The 14,626-nt window shown below is 53.4% G+C and overlaps 1 protein-coding gene across 1 annotated transcript in view; it reads right to left on the reverse strand.

Annotated features, from left to right (window-relative positions):
* TSPAN14 (tetraspanin 14) overlaps nucleotides 1-14,153 on the reverse strand; it is a 78,304-nt gene extending 64,151 nt beyond the window's left edge. The window contains exon 1 of the mRNA XM_007524609.3: nucleotides 14,019-14,153. The gene's annotated coding sequence lies outside the window, so the exon portion shown is untranslated. The remainder of the gene's footprint in view (nucleotides 1-14,018) is intronic.
* Between the last annotated feature and the right edge of the window lie 473 nt (nucleotides 14,154-14,626).

The following is a 14,626-nucleotide window of genomic DNA, read 5'->3' on the forward strand; positions in this document are numbered from 1 at the left end:
ACAATTATAGAAGCCAGATTTTCCACCTTCTGTGCCCCATAAAGAATTTTGGTCCATATTCCCAGAGTAAAGAATAGAAAAGCTTCCAATGGAGGGGATGGGACATGAAACTCTGGTGGTGGGAACTGTGTGAAATTGTACCCCTGTTATCTTACAATCTTGTTAATCATTATTAAATTACTAATGAAAAAAAAAACTTACTCTATTCACAAGGTAGGTGACTATCACTGAGTCTGGCTGTGGTTTAGATAGTAGAAGACACAAAGGCTGGGGCAGGCACATCTTGGGGAGGGGGGTGGATTATACCAAACAGTGGCCCTCACTCAGTGTCACTTGTGACCCCCCTCCCACAACTGGGTGAAAATGGATCTCCCAGAAGGAAGCTCATCCTGCCCTCCAAGAAGTGATGGAAGAGATAGACTGAGACAAGGAAGGGTAATGGGGCCGCCCTCAGAGAAAAAGAGTCAGCATCGCAGAGATGAAAAGGAAAAGGAACTTTTCTGCACCACCACCACTGCCATTCAACTCTGAGAGTGCTTTCTACAAGGACCTCACTGAGGAGGGGCAGGAGAGATAGATAGAAAGGTGGCAGAATGGGGGCCCTTTCTGTCAAACTCCAGGACAGGATACTCCCAATGGCACCCTCTGACTCCTCTGCCCCTCCACCTCACACCCTCAGAGGCCACAAATAGGTGAGCTTGTACAAAGCAAGTCACCTCACTGTTCAAATCCCCCTCATCCTGATCCAGTCAAAAGGGGGACAGTCTCTCTAGACAAAGAGAAATCTCAGCACTCCTGGGGAGGCTGAGGGTCCAGTCAGGGGCCTGCAAGGTTTTGGCTCTGTGTTCTTAGGGCTTCCTTCAGTGGCCCTGCCTGGCCTTGCACACACACCCTGCCTGCTGTCTGCCTAGCTTGCTGTCTGCCCAGCTTGCTGCCTGCCAGAGATGGCAGAACAAAGGGAAATGGCTGTGTCTTGGGCAGCAGGGGAGGCTGCAGCCTGTCTGTGGGTACAGGGAGCCTTCCTGCAGCTGAGTGCTCCAGTGAGGTACAGGGGGCACTGGGCAAAGCACTGAACTACAAATGAAAGAAGGGGGGGGTGTTGGTGACAGCCACCAAGGCAGGAGCCTGGCCCCTCCACCCACCCCACCCACCCAAGGGTGCAACTCAGGAGAGTTCCGGCTTCACCCACTTCCTGAGGGGAGGGCACTAGACACTCCCACTCCTCTCCCAAATACCCCAAGCCCTTGCCCCAAGGATAAGGTTACCCCAGTGGGGTTCCAGGCACAGCATGGGAACTGGAGAGCACAGGGAGAATCATGGCAGGGGGATCCACAAAGAGCAAGGCCACTCCAGACTTCAAGGATGGAGACACTGGACATGGGCAAGTCCCAGCTGAGCAGCTCACACAGCAAGGGGCGGGAGAGAAGGGGGAGGGAGAAGGGGACAGGAGGGGTCCTAAAGTGGCTAAAATCTGCTGGCCAGAGGCATTCTTTCTATTCAGCAGAAGGGTTCCCCACCTTGGCTCAGAAACAATAGCACAGGCTACCACTCTGCTCCTCCCCTCCTCTCCCCTCCCCCAACCCCAAATCCACAATGGGAGGCAGCAGGAAACCAGGGCAGAGCCCATGAATGGTTTCACTGTCAGGCCCTAGGCCCCACCTCCTTGGCCGGCAGGTCAGGCCAGGCTGCCACCCGGGGACAATAGAAACTTCTGTGCTGCTCCACACAACAGAGCTGTAGGCATGGGAAGCCCTGGACTTGTCACAGGGGCATGGTGGCACAGAGAAAGCAGGGGCCCAGACTTCAAACCCTTCAGGTCAGGGTCCTGTCAGTCATGTTGGGCAGGAGAGGACGAGAAGAGTTGGCCCTAAAATCTCCCTGCTGCTTTCCCACCCTGCCTGGCACGGGGCAGCCAGAGGGGCACAGGGGAGGGCAGTGAGCATCCCAGAAGCACGTGGCAGCCTTGAGGGTGAAGAAACAGAGCTCCCAGGACTCCCAAGAGGGACCCAAGAGCCGAATCCAACTTACACCTTCTCTCTTCTTCCAGGACCCCTAACCCTCAGCCCCACCCCTCCTCCCCAAGAGACTCTGCTCTCTGCTCTGGAAGGAAGCCACTAATTCCAAACAGCAGGGTTCACTGATTATTTACACCTTCTTTGTACACCAACTGTGACAGTCAAAGGGTGACAACCAGAGGTCTGGACTGCAGGGCAGGGTAGGTGGCTGGGAGCTGGGAGCAGGGTGAGGACCCAACTCCCAAGCAGAGAGCAACTCCCAATCAGAGAGCAACTCTGATCTTCCTGGAGGAAGCCAGCACTCACCTCCTGTCTGCTTCTCAGTTAAGACAAGTCTCCCCCTTCACTCCCTCAACTCCTCTGCAGCCTGGGGGCTGCTCACACCCACACAGAAGTCACCCCCTCTCATCCTAGGCCCTATCCAGCTCAGGCTGCCTCCTCCCCCACGCTTATGGGTGTGCAGGGCTCAGCCAAGGGCAGAAGAGAACAGGTACTCATGGAGTTCTCCAGTGCAGAACCTGAGAGAGAATAGTGGAAGCCTACACACTGGCACCCACACTGCAAGCCGCCCTGCAGTTCTCTTCCCTCACTGCAGAAATACTAGTCTGTTCTCAGGCAGAAATGCACAAACTTTCATTCTATCTGCTCCCTTTTCCTGGTAAACACCCCGAAGCTTGAACTCTGGACCCCTGGTGCACATGGTGCTGCTGCAGGCTTGCTAGCAGGTGCTGGGCATTCCTGCAATGCAGACTGGCTTAAAGCAACAGAATGCTGAAAATGTGTCTGCCCGCCCCCCTTTCCACTGGCCATCAATAAAAGTGAGCCTTGACTCCCTGAACTATGTGCAACAAGCCCAAGATGAAATTCAGGGTAAAGAATCAGTATGTGAGGAAAGATACAGAGTAACAGAACACTAGTTTAACAAGGTGTAATGCACCAGTACACCAGCACAAGAATAAACAAGAGAGCAAGACAGGGCCGCTTTACCAGGCACCCATACTTGGTAAGAAAGGCCTAGAGGAACAGAACTGATGGAGTCACCGGTGGAAATAGGAATTGTCACTTCTGGGGCAGGGGTAGATAGCATAATGGTTATGCAAAGAGACTCTCAAGCCTGAGGCTCCAAAGTCCCAGGTTTAATCTCCCATAACACCATAAACCAGAGCTGAGTAGTGTTCTGGTAAAGGGAAAAAATAAAAAAGGGGGCCAGGAGGTGGTGCACCTGGTTAAGTGCACACATTACAGTGCACAAGGACCCAGATTCAAGCACTTGGCCCCCACTGCAAGGAGAAAGCTTCATAAGTGGTGGAGCGGGGCTGCAGGTGTGTCTCTATTTCTCTCCCTCCTCCCTCTTTATCTCCACCTTCCATCTCAATTTCTCTCGGACTCTATCTAATAAATGAACAAATACTTTTTAAAAATAAAATAATAATAGTAATAAAAATAAATAAATTGTTACTTCTGAAACTTTGTGTGGAGGCAGGATTGAGGTGGCACAGCGCTGAGGAAGAGGGCCACCTTGGGTGTGGGGTGCCCTTGCCCACTTCTGCAACAAGGAAGCTGGTGTGATGGGGGTGTGTTGTGGGATTCTGGACTCACCACATGGGGCAGGGACTTGGGTGGGCTCCCAGGTGCCAGCATGGTTCTCCTTGTGAAATCTCACAGGTGCTCCTTAATTTGGGGGCTGCCTATTGAACACTGAGCAGCCATCAGAAAGGATCTTCTTACAGACCCGGGGGACCCAGTGTTTATTTTCTACCCTCCACCCCTTTTCTCTTGGCTTGAGCAGTCTGTGAGCTTGAGGTCAACAGGAGAGCTTTGTGCAACTGTGGGGACCTGCAGGTGGGCTGGGGCTTCTTCCAGGTAGAACCAACTTGGTTGTTCTTTCATAACTGGCATTAATTTCCCTAAATAAGATGTCAAAATGAACTTGACATTTAAAATCCCTAAAGGTGGTCGATGGAGACGCAACACGAGGTACCTGTGCCTCTCTCTCTCTCAGGCAGGTGGCTTCCTGCATCTCCCTGGCAGCAAGTGGAGGGGGAAAGTGGGGAGGAGGGGGGGGAAGTGGGGGGAGGAAAGGGGAGGGAATGCTAGTTTCTGGAATAAAGACACAACAGCTCAGAGAGCTCCTTGCTCAGAACTCCTCCCCAGTCCCAAAATAGAAAGTTTTCCCAGTGAGTGCAACTGCAGATTCTGACAAAGGCAGAGAGGAAGCCCAGAGTCACTCCCCCTGGGGGGTGGGGGGTGTCTGTAGACAGGTCCACTCCATGCAGGGACTGTAAGGCTCCACTGTTCAGGTCAGGCAATGTGTGTGAGGGCTGAACCAGCAGGCACGACAGGCCTCCACCCAGCCTCAGGTCCTAGTGTTGAGAACCATCCCAATTCTAGCAGCGACAGATTTCTAGGCCCTAATCCAAGGACAGGCTAAAAACAGTTCCTCCAAAATCAAAGCTCCACGACTCCATGCACCTTTCAGGAAACAGGAGCTGTATAAGGGTGGTGAAATGGATTTGTACATTTTAATCTTTGCTGAAGGAAGAACATGCATGTTGTTTAAAAGCCTTCCTTAATCTTAATAGTCTGTCGATAAATACTCTGCACTCAGAAGCACTGATGTATTTCCTCTGAGCTGATTTTTCCCTCTGAGGGACAATTCAAAAGCCATCCCAGTCTCTCTAGCTTCCAAAGGCTATGACACAATGCCTATTAGAACCAGGACTAGCCAGGACTGGGGGTGGGGAGTATGGCTTAAGAAACAACTAAAGAGAGTCCGGCCTTGGTGCAGCGGGTTAAGCACACATAGTGCAAAGCGCAAGGACCCGCACAAGGATTCCAGTTCGAGCCCCAAGGCTCCTCACCTGTGGGGGGGGGGCACTTTATAAGCAGTGAAGCAGGTCTACAGGTGTCTCTTTTTCTATCTATCTTCCCTTCTTCTCTCAATTTCTCTCTGTACTGTCAATAAAAAATGGCCACCAAGAGCAGTGGATTCATAGTGCAGGTACCAAGTCCCCAGTGATAACCCTGGAGAAAGAAGGAAGGAAGGAAAGAAGGGAGGAAGGAAGGAAGGAGAAGAAAGAGAGAAAGAGCTGAGTTGGTTTTACCTGGAAGAAGCCCCAGCCCACCTGCAGGTCCCCACAGTTGCACAAAGCTCTCCTGTTGACCTCAAGCTCACAGACTGCTCAAGCCAAGAGAAAAAGGGTGGAGGGTAGAAGATAAAGACTAGGTCTCCCGGGTGTGTAAGAAGATCCTTTCTGATGGCTGCTCAGTGTTCAATAGGCAGCCCCCAAATTAAGGAGCACCTGTGAGATTTCACAAGGAGAACCATGCTGGCACCTGGGAGCCCACCCAAGTCCCTGCCCCATGTGGTGAGTCCAGAATCCCACAACACACCCCCATCACACCAGCTTCCTTGTTGCAGAAGTGGGCAAGGGCACCCCACACCCAAGGTGGCCCTCTTCCTCAGTACACCAAGTCCTGTGCCACCTCAATCCTGCCTCCCCACAGAGTTTCAAAAGCATCCTAACCACAGGGGCCCTGGGCAGAACCTGCCACCTCACCCTGCACCCAGTGTGTGCCCCACCCTCCTCCTTTCCCCCTTGGATATGAGTAACCGAGTGAACCCAGTAACTACCAGTGAACCAGTGAGTCCTTTGTTGACACATCCACTGGGAATACTTCCATGCATGTCACAGGAAGCAACTAGGACAATGACTACAACAGGCAGGATTCTACATGGAACAGGGTTCTGTCAAGGGCCTAGCTGTGGAGAAAGATCCCAGCTGCAGCCAACAGGTATCCTTCAAATACCTGTGTTGCCTCACAATGAAGGGTAGCCAGTTTCCTAAAAAGCTGGCTTGTGGAGCTAGAAGCAGCCCCTGGAGTAGGAGAGACAAACCAAACAAGGTCAGCAGTGCAGTGCAAGATCTGCCAGGGCAGAAGCAGGGCACAGAGAAAACAAACAGCCTCACTCCTGCTGCGGGAGGAGGAGCAAGAGCTACCCCAGAGATCAGACGAAAGCCTTCCACAGGGGAAGGAAATGCTGAAGGGGGGGGGGGGGGGGGGCGCACCACAAGGCCTGGAGTGTGCAGTCTTGGCAGGAAGTGCAGAGACCCCTCAGCACCTTCCTCTGCCCAGTTCAGTCCCTGGGTCTCTGGCCTCCGGCCTCTGGGGAGAGGAAGAGATCCAGAAAGTTGTCAGACTGGTTTGCTCAAGGCAGGGAGTGCCAGAAACACAAGGTACAGAGGCCAAGGAGAGAGGGTCAAGCTGTCCAAAGCCAAGTGACTGGTGATGGAGGAGATAGAAAAGTGTTTATAAAGGAACAAAGGTGGGGGATGGGGAGCCAGAGGGAATTCAGGCCCTTGGTCCATGCTAATCCCAGGGTACAGAAAGGAAGTGCAAACAGCTCAGGAAGAGAAGGGACAAGGAGTCAGCAGAAGTTGGAAAGGAGGGAGTCCATTGGTAGCTCAGCAAGTAAAGCACAAGGGCTCAGCTTAAGTATCCTGGTTCGAGCCCCTGGCTCCCCACCTTCAGGGGAGTCGCTTCAAAAGCGGTGAATCAGGTCTGCAGGTGTCTTTCTCTCCCCCTCTCTGTCTTCCCCTCCTCTCTCCATTTTTCTCTGTCCTATCCAATAATGATGACATCAACAACAACAATAATAACTACAACAATAAAACAAGGGCAACAAAAAGGAATAAATATTTTTTAAAAATTTTTTTTAAGTTGGAAAGGAAAAGACTATCTATAGCTTGGAGACACAAAGGGCTGACGATGCCCATCAGGGAGAGATACCTGAGCACAGGTGAGCTCAGGTCAGTGCTAGAACTGTGAGTCTCCACACATAGTGGAGTCAGCCTTCCCATGACCAAGCTTCCTTTGTTTTGAGTCCTCTGTTCCACCAGGCCCAACCCAAGGCTTTGTCTCTATTCAGTTTGATCAGTAAGAAGTCAGTTTAGCTGGAATACACCCCCTCCTTAGCCACCTCCTAGGTCAATGAGCTTAATCAATGAGCCCACCTTTAGCAGGAATCCTGAAAACAGCTTAGCAAAGAATTCTCCTGCTCCCTCTTATATTGGGGGGGGGGGGGTGGCACACCCTGTTAGGTGTGAACACATGTTATTATGTGCAAAGGACCAGCCTGAGGATCTGGGTTCAAGCCCCTGCTCCCCACCTGCAGGGAATGGTGAAGCAGATCCGAAGGTGTGAGCCTCTCTCTACCTCTCCCTCCCGCTTGCAATTTCTCTCTGTTCGATCCAATGAAATAAATGAAAGGAAAAATAGCCGCTGAGAGCAGTGGATTTGTAGAGTTGCCACTGAGCCCGTGATAACCCTGGTGGTGAAAGAAAGATTGATTGGTTTGGTGCTGTCCACGAGCCTCCCCGCTCTGCTCTTGGGCTATGAATGCCACTTCTCCGTGTCAGCACTACAGTTGCCAAGCCCCACTGTATCACAATAGTACCAAACAAAGTCCCCTTTCCAGTTTTAACAAGTGTCAGAATGTTTTTTTTAACACTTTTATTTATGTTGATTATAGAGACAGAGAGAAACTGAGAGGGAGGGGGCAAGAGAGAGACCTGCAGCCCTGCTTCACCACTCATGAAGCTTTCCCCCTGCAGGTGGGGTGATTGAGGGCTGGGCTTGAACTTGCATCCTTGAGCACTGTGATGTGTGCACTTAACTAAGTGTGCCTGGCCTCTCAGAACTTTTTTTTTTTTTTAATGTGGCCCTGGGGAAGAAATCCAGGACCTTGTGAGTGTGCTTATCTTACCAGAGAGAGAGCTGCCTCCTTGGCCAACATCTTCACTCTTTATATTAGAAAAGGAAAAGGAGGAGGAGGAGGAGGAGAAGGAGGAGGAGGAGGAGGAGGAGGAGGAGGAGGAGAGGGAGAGGCAGAGGGAGAGGGAGAGGGAGAGGGAGAGGGAGAAGGACAGAGTTAGCTGTGTGGGGACCTCAGACTATAAGATCCAAACATTCCAGTGGCTCAAAGTTATACCAGTAACTGGACTGCACAGTGGCTGTGTGTAGCCCTGTTCCTACTTCACGGGAAGTTCAAATCTGAAGCTGAGGTGACTCCTTTTCCTTATTCCCCACTCATCACTCTGCCCAGGTTTCCAGAGGCAACCCAGAAACCTCCTGGGATTTCAAGAGCAGGACCTGGGGCCCTATGTCACCCTCACACCCCTCCCAGGCATGCCACTCAGACCTCAGAGTGTGAGAAAGAGATTGGGGGGGTGGGGCTAATCATTGATTCCAGTCACTGTGAGGGGCCCCTCTATTATTATTATTATCTTCATTTATTAGATAGAGACCGCCAGAAGTCAAAGAGGGAAGGGGGAGATAGAGAAGGGAAAGGCAGAGAGACACCTGCAGCCCTGCTTCACCACTCACAAAGCTTTTCCCCAGCAGGTGGGGATTGGGGGCTTAAACCTGGGTCCTTGCGCACTGTGATGTGTGTGATCAACCATGTGTGCCACCACCTAGAGGGGCCTCTCTCCTCAGTCTCTTTTCTTAATGCTTCCTGGGCATGAAGCCTCAGGACCCAGCAAAGGCAACCAGCAGTCAGGAAAAGCCCCTGTAGGGGTTCACATCAGGCTCACCCACTGCCTAACCTCTCCCCAGGCCTGACCCTACAGGAAGGACTAGTCTGGGTCTCCCAGCTTCCAGGAAGCACAGTGAGAAGCAGCACCATGAGTTAACTAACCTCTCACATAGAAGCCCAGAAGCCACTTCAATGGCCAATGGCCCTGCTCTCAGCACCCCACCCCATGAGGAGCAAGGCTAGTTCCTCCTGCCATCTAGCTGGTGGGCAACAGGGCTTTAGGTTCCTCAGTAAGGGAGAGAACTGACCTCAACAAGCTCATTGTTTTAACTCCAGCCTGCCCTGCCCATTTATGTTTTAAATTACCAGGCCTACTGCCTCTAAGAGAAAAACCACAGCCCTGCCCAGCCACACCCCATCCCACCCTACCAGTCCGAGAGTGGAGGAAGTGAGGTTCCCAGAATCAGGGACTGAGAAGCACTTTTCTGGGAGCCAGCTGTATCATGGAAGTGGTCCAGGGTGTCAGGTGGATGGTGATGAGGATGGGGATGTGGTGGGGTGTGGGGGGTTCAGGTCCTGCTTCTAGAATATGAGGTACAGACTTGAAGTTGATAGTAACCCCTGGAGAGAGACAGACTCTTCTTTACAAAGGAGAAAACCAGGCTGCAGGGAGGGAGGTGGGGTGGGAGTGGGGAGTGGGGAGGGCCAAAGGCTGGTCTAGATTGTTCAGGTTCAAGGGGATACAACTGGAAAGCCAGATCACCACTGTCCACTCTGAGTGGGGCAGTGTGATTCAACCACACAGAGCACTGACAGAGGCACTGAGCACTGAGCACCTAGCAGGCTCTGTACTATTCTAACACAGCCACCTGCCTCCCATATGAGCCAAAAAGAAAAAACAAACAGCACGTGCTACTCAGAGAGAACATAGATATACAGAGATTATGAAAAACCCCACATGGATTCAGTCAGAGAGGAACAGAACAGAAGCCAGGGACACCAGCATTCAGCCTAGCAAAGAGCGACTGTCCCTGGGGGCCCTAGAGACCAGTCACAAGTGGGCTCACTACTGGAAGTCACTGCTACCACCTCTCCCTCTTCCAGGCCCCTAATATGCCTCTTTAGAAACCACCAGGACCCAGCAGGTACCAGAGATCACCAGCCCTGCTCACTGACAGCACTGGGGTAGAGCTGAACAAGTCCTTAATAAGAATCCTCTGGGGGCCAGGCCATAGCACAGTGGGTTAAGCACACATGGCGCAAAGCACAATGACAGGCACAAGGATCCCGGTTCGAGGCCCCAGTTCCCCACCTGCAGGGGTTCGCTTCACAAGTGGTGAGACATGTCTGTGGGTGTCTATCTTTCTCTCCCCCTGTCTCCTCCCCTTTTACAAATTCCTCTCTGTCCTATCCAACAATAACAACAAGGGCAACAAAAATGGGGAAAATGGCCTCCAGGAGCAGTGGATTTGTAGTGCAGGCACTGAGCCCCAACAATAACCCTGAAGGCAAAGAGAGAGAGAGAGAGAGATGCCTCTGCCTGACACTCATCACTAGTCCCAGGACCCACAAATGGCTAAAGGAAAACAAAAACAGAAGACCCAGATAACTCCGGGGTGAAAGGAGCACGCTGCCCTTAAGAGACCGCCTTTCATGCTGGAATGGACTTTTCTGTTCACCGTATCTCTACCCCTCAACTGTGGGACCTCCATGCATCATTAACCTGGTGTTTCATTGGCTAGCACCTAGTCAGTGCTCCCAGTGACACACAGAAACCTATGACACCCGGCCCTGGGATTTGGGAAGATGTCACAGAGGAGAGCACTAATTAGTACTGTTCACCAAAGGTTTTCGATCCGCCTCTCCAACTGCACTTTGCAAGTTAAGTACTACCACTGAAATGCCATATGTGGTTGGAGAGTCATAAGAGCCAAGAGGAGAATCATGCTCTCTGTGCCTCTGCCCAGGTGACATGGGATGTCCCAAGTAACCAGCACAGGTCCCCGAGAGAGATCAACATAAAGCAGGTAGGTGAGGATGTGGGGGGAATAGGAAATACACCCTTTGAGGTTTGGGGAATATTAACCACAGCAAAAGCCCAGATCAATCTAGAACTGCTCAGTCCTCTACGCATGGCAGTGCTGGTCTTCCCACTCTTGGATCTGGAGAGACAAAGGCTGCACCACCAGTCTTTCAGCAGCGTGGAAGAGTACCTGCCAGGTATGTGCCTGGGCAGCTGAGCTCCTTGTAGGAGAAACAGGGAGTAAAAGGTGACCAGCACGGACTGTGAGTTCCACATTGGAGTCAATGTACTCATTATTGTTCACCACTTTTGAGAGGAGAAGGAAGACAGTGAATTACAGAGTGAGTATCTGGCTCACAGAGACCACAGCAAGTTACCCTGTGACTGCTCTAGGCCATAGTCTCCTCATCTCATGGGACATCAACGTTACCTAACCAAGCGCACTGTTCCCAGAATTGAAAATGTTCATTAGAGCAAAGCTTCTCGACAAATGTCAAGTCTCCATGAACTATTTACTGCTTAACACTGAAACTGTCTGCAAAACTGCTGTACATTGTCCATAGCCTCAACCTGATGTTTAAGATTTCCCAGGACTGGCACAATGGCACTTTGTAGGTCCTGCCAGACAGAACTATATCTCAGCTGAAGTTAAACAAGTAACAAACCAAATTCTTTTTTTTTTTTAAAGAATTTATTTATTTATCCATGAGAAAGATAGGAGGAGAGAAAGAACCAGCCATCACTCTGGTACATGTGCTGCCGGGATTGAACTCAGGACCTCATGCTTGAGAGTCTAGTGCCTTAGCCACTGCGCCACCTCCCGGACCACATAAACCAAATTCTTAAGCACATGGTATCCTAGAGCAAGGCCTGAGGATATGTGACTCCCTGACCCCCATGGGAACACTACACACACACACCCACTGGGACCTGCGGGGAGAGCACCACTCCCCGCCCAGCAGCCCAGCAAAGGGAGTGGCTCTCCCTGGGCATCCAGCCCTACTGCAGTGCCCCCCACCCCAGCTCCCATGCCCTTCCTTCCTGGAGACAATCACAAAGCTCCACAAGTGGGTTTGGACTCCTGTGTGTCTAAGTAATGCTATGAAAGCTCAGCTAAAATTCAGACTGAAATGATACTGAAAAATCAGTCACTGCATGTCCAGCCTGAGCTGAGACCACACAAAGCTTACAGTTAGTCAGGGTCAAGTGTCTGGAACTGCACCCTCAAGCACCACCCAGATTCTCTTTCTCTCTTGCTTTCTCTCTCTTGCTCTCTCTTAATTTTTTTACTGTCTTTATTGATTTGATAAGAGACAATCCGAAATCGAGAGGGAAGGAATTAATAATAAAGAGGGAGAGAGACACCTACAGCCCTGCTTTACCACTCACAAAGCTTTCCCCCTGCAGGTGGGGACTGGGGGCTGGAACCTGGGTCCTTGTGCACTGTAACATGTATGCTCAGGTGTGCCACCACCCGGCCTCCTACCCAGATTCTCAATTACGCTTTGTCAAATGAGCTGAAGGTCACATTCAGTGGCCTCAGGAGCAGTGGAGTTCGTTCAGTCACGTGGGGATGGGGGGAGATCAAGTAGCTAGTTCTCCAATTAAAGGGGGGGGGCAACAAAGGATGATGCAATGAGTGGGAAGGAGAAAAGAAGCACTCTTGTGACCTGGGCTTCCTAGACACTAGGGACAAAGAAAGGAGCTAGAAAGATATATGAAGCCCAGACAGAGGAGTGTAGGGTCTAGTCTCAAGGGTTCAGGGCCCAGAAGAATCTCTGGAAGAGCCCAAAGGGCTACTAGAGGGTGGAAGGGGGTATCTGATAGTTTGGCTTAGGTTTCAACAGAGAAACAGAGAAGGAGGAGCTGGGTGGTAGCACACTTGGTTATGTGCAGGTATCACCATGCACAAGAATCCGAATTCAAGCCCCCAGTCCTCGCCTGCAGAGGGAAAGCTTCATGAATGGTGAAGCAGTGTGGCTCTCTCCCTCTCAATTTCTCTCTGTTCTGTCAAGTAAAATAAATAATGTCAAAAAAAAAAAAAAAGAAGAAGAAGAAGAAAAAGAAAGGAAGGAAGAAAGAAAGAGAAGGGAAGGGAAGGGAAGGGAAGGGTGGACCAAGTTACTCAGCAGGCCTGTACTTCCCCTACTTGAGGTCAAGAGCTGAGGAAGGCTCAGCTCAAGGGCTACCCCAACTCAGAAAGGAGAGGCCACTGTGGAAAAGGTGAGGGCAGCTCCCAGGCCCAGTAGATGCAATCATTCCCAGGAGCCAGTAATGGAGATCCCTGCCCCAGCACAGATGGTTTGTAGCTGGAGGCCAATTCTGGATAGAGCTCAGCCCACTGGAGCTAAGCTCTAACCAAACTATATGCCTGAAGCCCCAGAGGCCGCAGGTTCAATACCACCTTATGCCCAAGCTGAGCAGTGTTCTGGTTCTCTCTCATCCTCTCCCTCATTTAATAAGTAGGTAAATCAATTTCGTTCTCCCTGTGTCTCTCCTCGCCAGCCAGATCCCCCTTCCAAGGCAGGAGCAGTGGCCCATGATGACCAAGTCCTGCCACTGACCCAACTCAGCCAAAGCCCCGGGAGGCCAGGAGTGGGTCTCTGCTTGAAGGGCATCCCCAGAGTGAAGCTGGATCACCACCTATGCACACCTGTGCTAGGCAGGCTGAGGAGGCACAGGACAGGAGAGGCCGGGACAGGGCAGGGGCGTGAGGGGCGTGTTCGGGGCGAGTGCCCACCCCCACCTCCTGAGTGGCCCAAGCTAAGGCCAGAGGAGTGCTCACCATGATTGTGGACAGAGGGGGCAGAGGTGACAGTCCAGTGCCTCCCCCCCTTGCCTCCCCGACGCTCAGCACACCCATGGCAGGGGGACAGAGTCCAGGAGCACCTCAGGGCCGGGGGACAGAACCCGGGAGCACCTCAGGGCACGGGGCCAGAAGACCGGAGTCCCTGGGGGGTGGGGGCAGAGGCCGAGAGCACCGCTCGGTGGGGAAAGACCCCAGGACCACCTCAGGGCCGAGGGACAGAGGCCAGGAGCACCTTCGGGAGGGGGGCAGTGGCCGAGAACACCTCGGGTCAGGGGAACAGATGCCCGGAGCACCGCACCGCGGAGACAGAGGCCGAGAGCACCTCCGGGTGGGGGCGGGGGCAGGGCCCGGGAGCACCGCACGGCGGACACAGGCCGGGAGCACCGAGCTCACTGCGCCCGGCCAGAGTCGGGCTCAGCCGGGGCCGCACCAGGCCTCCAGCTCCAGGAGGCGATCCGGGCAGACAAAGCCAGCACCACCTGCAAGGCGCCCGGGGCGGGGGCGCGGGAGCCCGAGGGGCCGATCTGGGATTTGGGGGACCGTCCCGGGCCGCAGAGGGCGCTCGGGGGTCGGCCCCAGACAATGAGGGGCGCAGGGCCCAGCTCCGCAGCGGGGTCTCCGCGCGCTACTCACCCCAAGGCAGCGGCAGCCGCGCAGACCCACTCGGCCAAGGAAGTTGGAGCAAGTTGGGCGACGAGGGGCGGGAGGGCGCGACTCGACCGTGCGAGCTGCGGCGGGGGCGGAGGCGGGGCGCGGAAGGCGGGGCTGGGGGCGCGGCGCGGGGCGGTGTAAGGAAGGGGCCCAGCTCTCCGCCCACCCTCCTGGGGCCGCCTCAAGGTTGGCCCCGCCCCCATATAGCCCCTCCCCGAGCCTGGCTCCGCCCCGCCCCTGGCCCCGCCTCGCACGTCAACCTTACCCCGCGCTTGGCCCAGTCTTGATCCCTGCTCCGCTCCCAAACATGACCCCGCCCCCTCCGACAGCCCCACCTGGGCCCGCCCCTCCCACGTCTGGCCCCGCCTCTCCACCATGGCCCCGCCCCGACGAAAGCTCCGCGGGGGGTGCGCTGGGTTGGTGCGCAGGGCTAGTGCGCAGGCCTCGCCTCCCGCCCCTGAGAGGCCGGGAGGAGCTTCCGCCCAGGGAAGGCAAAGTGGTTAGGGCTACTGGGAGAGACCCTGCAGAAGCGGGCACAGCACTGCTAACAGTGGGCTTGCAGGAAATAGGTGTTCCTGGCAAGCTCTAGA

This window comes from Erinaceus europaeus, chromosome 1 (assembly GCF_950295315.1).
Source record: "Erinaceus europaeus chromosome 1, mEriEur2.1, whole genome shotgun sequence".
Lineage (NCBI taxonomy): Eukaryota > Metazoa > Chordata > Mammalia > Eulipotyphla > Erinaceidae > Erinaceus > Erinaceus europaeus.